The following is a 7,412-nucleotide window of genomic DNA, read 5'->3' on the forward strand; positions in this document are numbered from 1 at the left end:
CCAGTCAGAGGTGGTATTTACTGGTTCTCTGAACTACTCAAAATTTCCTCTCCCGGTTCTCTAGAACCTGTCAGAACTGGCTGACTACCACCTCTGGTTAGGCTTGACCTCACATCGGAAGGAAAGATGTTCCTGAGGACAGGTGCAATGACAGAGAAGGCCCTTCTCTTGGACCCCGCCAACCAGAAAAATCGGGCCAATGAGGCCTGCAACATGCTGGCTCAGGTGGGACAGGCCAATCCCCGTGGGATGAGATCATCCATCAACTAGCTTGGACCAATGCCATGAAGGACTTTAAAAATGATTAACAATACACTGAATTGCACCCAGAAGCAGATTGGTAGCCAATGCAGCGTATGTAGTGTTACAAGGACCAAGAGTAACCCCATATAGAGCGCATTGCAGTAGTTCAGACAAGAGATTATCTGAATGACTGAGCGCAGGGACTTCTGATCCAGAAAAGGCCACACATGGCACAATAACTATATAAATTTCAATTCGACTCAATTCCCTTTCTTCCCTGGTATAAGTGCAGAGCCCTGATCTAGCTTCATTCATTTGCATGACAGTAAGTAAAGAACACATCCTTTGGATGTGGCATACTTTAATGCCAGGATGAGTTAAGACATTTATTTATTTTATTTATTTGATTTGTCAATTGCTTACAAGATAATAGGTATAAGGATAAATATAGTTATGAATACAAGAAATGAGTACATATAAGAAAAATAAAAGAAACAATAGGACGGGGATGGTAGGCACTTTGGTGTGCTTATGCACGCCCCCACAGACCTCTTAGGAAAGGGGTGAGGTCAATAGTAGAAAGTCTAAGGTTAAAGTTTTTGGGGTTTCAGGAAGAAACCACAGAGTCAGGTAGAGTATTCCAGACATTGATCACTCTGTTCCTGAAGTCGTATTTCCTGCAATCAAGTTTGGTGCGGTTAACCTTGAGTTTGTATCTATTGTGTGCTCTTGTATTGTTATGGTTGAAGCTGAAGTATTTGTTGACTGGTAGGACATTGCAATGTATGATTTTAAATACAATACTTAGATCGGACCGAAGATGGCATAGTTCTAGGTTTTCTAGGTCTAGAGTTTCAAGTCTGGTGGCATAAGGTATTCTGCAATGAGTAGTGCAGTGTAGAACTGTCCTTATGAAATATTTCTGGACTTTCTCAACTGTGTTAATATCAGATCCATAATGTGGGTTCCATACTGATGAGCTGTATTCGGGTATTGGTCTGGCAAATGTTTTGTATTCCCTAGTTAGTAGTGTGATATTGCCAGAGAAAAAGCTACGTAAGATTAGGTTAACAACTCTTAATGCCTTTTTGGCTGTGTAGTTACAGTGGTCTCTAGCACTTAGGTCATTAGAGATGAGTATTCCAAGGTCCTTGACAGAGCTTGGATCATCAACAAGGTCTTAACTATTCAGCTTTTATTTTCTGATTTTTTTATTTTCTGATTATTATTTTTTTGCCAATATGGAGGACAGAGCATTTATTTGTTGAAGTTGCCATTTGTTTGACCATTCTGATACATAGCCAAGGTCTTTTGGAAGGGTAGCAGTATTGTCTGAGGTGTTGAATAGCTTTACATCATCAGTGAAGAGAACACAGTTGCTCTTAATATGATCGCAGAGGTTATTTATGAAGAGAGTTGGTCCTAGAACACTGCCCTGTGGGACACCACTGTTGACAGGTACAGAATTTGATAAGACACTCCCAATTTTGACCATTTGTTGTCTGTTTGACAGCAATGCTTCTATCCAGTTATGCAGTTGTCGAAAGATACCATAAGATTTTAGTTTTAGTAGTAGTTTGTCATGTACCACTGAATCAAAGGCTTTACAGAAGTCTATGTAGATTGCGTCTATTGCTTTGCCCTGATCGAGTTGTGTAGTCCATATGTTTTTGCAGTGTATTACAGGATAGTTACATAATACTCATAAGCTTAATTGTCTCTTTTCTTCTTCATTACTGTCCTATTTTAAAAAACTGCCAGTGCCATCTACTGTTGAATAGCAGGGCTATACCTGAATTTAAAATGATGGGGAAAATTAAAAACAGTTTAATAGCTACTTGATTGTATTTGGATAAAGCTATCCTACAGTAGCAGGAGTACAAAAATTCAGATGAACATGAGATGGCAGCAAAGTGATTATGAAGACAGACACATCTCAGCAAACACCAAGAAAGAAATTTTATGCTACTGTTAGGGCAAAAATATCTTTTTTAAAAAAAGGAAAAGAAAAAAGAGTGTAAACCTAGCCCCAAATTGGGAGCGGGAAGGGGGTGATGTGGGGATCTAATATGAATCTACAGGCATTCCATTTCTTGGACCTGGAGAAATATGGGAAGTTCTGTATTCTTTCATAAGATAATACAGGTAGTCCTTGACTTATGACCACAACCAAGCCCAAAATTTATGTCGCTGAGAAATTTGTTAAATGAATTTTGTCCCATTTTAAGATTTCCTTGCCACATTTGTTGTGTTATTAATTTAGAATCCATAAAAAAATAAAATGTGTAATGGAAAGGGAATATGACAGACTAAAGAACCAGCTAAATTAATAAGTTAATATAGACTATTAAAAGCAAGGAGAGACATTGGTAACTTTATTATTACTATTATTAGGCAAATACATATTGTTTATTTTTAAAATAAATATTAAAGAATTATATTTGAAATAATTGAAATGAAACAAAAAGATGTCTCGATTGAGATTAATGAAAGAGTCTAGAATTAATGTGTTTGTTTCTCTCCTTACTGAAAATTTGGAATGGAAAAGGTAATAATAGAATTAAGTATGCATATATGAATGTATAATTGCTGTCATATTTGTATATAAAGGTGATGACCCGGAAATATGTTGTCCACTAAAAAGAGATTTTTGTTTTCAAACTGAAACACTGAATAAAATTCATTTTTTTTAAAAAAAAAGATTTCCTTGCCACATTTGTTAAGTGAATTACTGCAAATGTTAAATTAGTAACAAGGTTGTTAAGTGAATCTGGCTTCCCCGCTGACTTTGTTTATCAGAAGGTTGCAAAAGGAGAACACATGGCCCTGGGACCCTGCAAACATCATAAATATGAACCAGCTGTCAAGCATCCAAATGTAAATCATGTGACCATGGGGATGCTGCAATGGTCATAAGTGTGAAAAATGTTCATATGTCACTTTTTTTCACTGCCTTTGTAACTTCAAACGGTCACTAAGTAAACTGTTGAGGAGTACCAGTATTAAAAACCAACTGTTTGGGTAATTCCCCATTAGGAGAATGAGCACATACAGGGAGACGTATTGAGAGTAGTGTTTGAATAATACATACACAGCACACAAATACACTGTACAGTAAATGTAGGGTTTTACTTCCAGAAACGGTTTAAGCAAAGTCCAAACAAGCAATCCAAAGTCATTCACAGGTAAGATCAGTCATTTTGTAGTCCAGGAATAGTCCAATAACAAAGTCCAGTGCCAAAAACAGTTCGATATCAGACTTACATCAAATCCAAGAATATCAGTCAATTAGAAGAACGGCAATACTTTCCAACAGAAGTAAACAGAGATTCACTGAGACACACTCTCTTCTGAGACTAAGACTAAGACAACCCAGGTTTCTGGCTCCATCTTATGGTCGTTTGAGAAACCACACCCAATTACCACTTTTTCATTTTCTTAAAGATACAATTTTAAAATGTTTATCCTGGTTTATATATTTTCAGTCCAAATAGCTGTTAGGTGACTTACATTCCTAACACCCACAACTGTCTGGGTTTAAAGTGAAAACACCCAACTGTGAGCTAAATGAAAAGGGGTTAAAGTTGTAGGCAAGGCCGGGAATATTAAAATCGATAGTAGCTGTCAAAGCCTACACCAACATGCTGTATTTTTACTTCTTTTAATTTAATTTCTCTTACATTAATAGAAATTAATGCTGTGAAGATTTTCAAATAACAATCCTTTCTTTTAAGTGAACATAATATTGCTGTTTGGGGAGAATGCAATAAATGGTCGTATTTTTTTTGCCTGTGTGAAATGGTACACCAAATTTCAAAGAATCTAGTTCTGTATAATAAATACCCCTTGCAGTTTATGTGTATAAATCAACAATTCTTCTCGTTGCCTTCAGCTAAGAGGTGCCAAGGTCAGGTTGTTCCATGTATGAGGGGGTCAAATATAGCAGGTTTCATTCATGGCTGTGTATGTAAACCTCAACATGCTCACGATAGCCTACAAATCCTGAATCTGATACAACCAGAAGGGTCTGGGAAGTCACAGCTATATCTGCACAGGACTGTACAAATGACAATTAAATTTGACTGGAGCAAGAGAGCGAGGCTTAAAAGGTATAAATGTCCAGTCACCAGAGCTGTTCATTCCCAAGAAAGTCTCACAGAAGGCTGCTCCACCCTGCAGCCCAAGTTGCTTGTCTCTCATCTCTCTTGATTGTTTCTCCAACCAGTTTTGGAAATTATTTTCCAGATTGCAGCAACTTGGCAAAGAATCCAGGACAGGGGTGTCAAACTCAAGGCCTGTGGGCTGAATCTGGCCCACAGAGTGCTTAGATCTGGCCTGCAGGGCTGTCCTGGAAACAGTGAAGGATTGGCCCACAGTGCCTCTGCCAATGAAAACGGAGCTTGGCGCAGCCCTCCCCCCAGCCCCCCCCCCCAGGCCACCACAAGTGCCCCCGACATGAGAGACATCAAGCTGGCCATGCCCTCTGGTCATGGCCCCTCCGGCCTTCCTGAGGTCAAACACAAGCCTTATGTGGCCCTCAATGAAATCAACTTTGACATCCCTGACTCTGGACTCCTGGCATCCCATGACTGATTGGTCACTGCTTCTTCCCCTTCCCACCCACGCAGGGAAGGCAAACTTGGCTGACTAGCTCTGGTGACGTTGTGTCTACCAATACCTGGCCGTTTGTCTCAGGGATTGTTCCCTTCTCACTCATTCCCTCTCTTTTGCCTTCCTTTCCCCCAAATTTATACATGTGGGTCCTTTCATCCCTCCTTTGGTTCTAACATAAAACTTTCATCCCCCTCCCCCACCCACCCCTGATAGTATCATTGCAATTCCAATGATATAATAATGAATGCAGCAGGGTTCTTCTTTCCCATTTCCTTCATAGGTCCATGGAAAATCTGATGCAAGGAAGAACGGGATAGATCGGCGTCACAGAAACAATGCAGCAGTTATCCAACATGATCACTTGAAAATGTTGTCAAAAACAAAAGAGCAGGAAGGGAACAGGGCCATCTTAACAGCATCATGGGCCCCGGGCAAAGCAGTGTACTGGGGCCCCTATGATAACCTGTTCTCAGGAATAAAAATGTAAATGATCAATAAAATTAAACATATATTTATTTTATTGGCACTTCCAACAAAATTAGTGTTATTTAATAAAATAACACCTATTAATTTAAAAAGGCAGTAAAATTTAATAAATATGTTGTTGTATTTATATGATACGAGGTGCATTGAAGAGTTAATATACACATACTAGGGGGGGTGGGGCTATGCTCATTGGGCCCATGAGCAAGTTCCCATCAGGCCCATGCATTAAGGCAGTCAGTCCTGGAAGGGAAACTTTGTAGTACTGTAGGCATCGTGTGGGAAAGCAAAGAGTGCATGCTTCATCCAGCCTGGACACAAACCCAAACAGGTGCAAACTGGGAAATGTCAGTGTGAATGGAGTGATAAGAGTCTAGCATTGATGGTTCACAGACTTAGCAGATCACCATTGGGTTAAGCAGAAGATTATTTAAGGAAAAGTAATTGGCAATTGGCAGACAACATAGCAGCCAGACTGCCCAGGAGTAGAGTGTTGCCCAAGCAGAACAAAGCATAGGAACCATCCGCCATTGTGAGGGTCTTAAGATGACTCAGATCAGAAAACAGTAATTATCCTTTTTGAATTGAAGCTGGGAAGAAGTTGGTGTGGGGTGTATTCGCAAAATGATGGGAGTAGAAGTAGGAGGACAACATCATCTGTTCCTGCATTCAAGAAGTGGCAAGCAGCAAGTTGCTGATGGGCCAAGAAGTAGGTGCAGTGCTAACCAGGATTCTTGACAGAGGAAAAGGCAGATCAGGAGTAGGAACATTGGCAACTGGATATCTTTGTACAGGTAGTTACAACAGTTTGTTAGTGACCAGTTCAAAGTTACCATGACATTGTAAAGTATCACTTACAAATGTTTTTTATAGTTATGACCTTTCTAGCATCTCTATAATCATGTGATCAAAATTCAGATTGTTTTTGCAACTGGTTCACATTTATGACCTTTGCTGTGTCCCAGGGTCATGTGATCACCTTTTGTGACCTTCTGACAAGAAAGTTAATGGGGGACCCAGATTCACTTAGCAACCTGGTTACTAACTTATCAACTGCAGCGATTCACTTAACAACAGTGGCAAGAAAGGTTGTAAAATGGGGCAAAACTCATTTAACAGATGTCTCACTTAACAATAAAAATTGGGGGGTCAATTGTGGTCATAATCTGAGAATACCCAAATTCCCTTTATATCTCAGTTTGTTAGGAGAGGGATTCCTTGACCGTCTCAATTATGATAACAATTATGATGATGTTATCCATTTCTTGATGGGGAGCTGGCATGAAATCAAGAAAGCTTGATTTCATGATCAAGGAAAAATGTGGAGATCTTCCAAAAGTGTGCTGTTTGGCAAACTAACATCCTGTTTCTCAGGTTCTGAGAATACCTTTATTGTTTGGTGAGATGATTAAAGTGCTGCTGGCCTAGAAACCAGGATAGTGTGAGTCCTAGTCCTTCCTTAGGCATGAAAACCGACTGGGTAACTTTAAAACAGTTATTCTTTCTCAGCCCAACTCACCTCACAGGATTGTTGTTGTGGAGAAAATAAGAGGAAGAAAGAGTATTAGGTATGTTTTTTGCCTTGAGTTACTTATAAAAATAATAAATGTGAGACAGAAAACAAATAAACGATGAACCAGAAGAACATTGGACAAAGGAGTTTGTTTGGTTTGATTTAGTCTTCATCAGCCATCTTAACAGATCGGTGGGGTCAGATCAGCTGTACTGGGAAACCTCCATAAATTGTTGCTACAATACTGTATTGTCATATATAATTTGTGTACATGTGAATTTTTCAATACTGTAAAAATGAACAAACAAAAATTGCAAAGTAAGAAAAAAGCATAAAGAAAGTAATTAGAAAAAATATATAATTATGCCTTCTGCTCTCTTCTTTATTGAGCAGTTATCATCTTAAATATCCTGTCTGTGCCATTTTAATCCCCAAATTGTTGTCATCTTAATGAATTCTAGACTTGTTTGTAGTCACTTTGGGGTTTTCTGATATCTTACAAGAAAGCTAATTTCCAGAATTCAATGCTTTACATTAGAATACACCAGAGGTGGTATTC

The sequence above is a fragment of the Pseudonaja textilis genome, chromosome 2 (genome assembly GCF_049901715.1).
Source record: "Pseudonaja textilis isolate UNSWEBS1 chromosome 2, rPseTex1.2, whole genome shotgun sequence".
Taxonomy (NCBI): domain Eukaryota; kingdom Metazoa; phylum Chordata; class Lepidosauria; order Squamata; family Elapidae; genus Pseudonaja; species Pseudonaja textilis.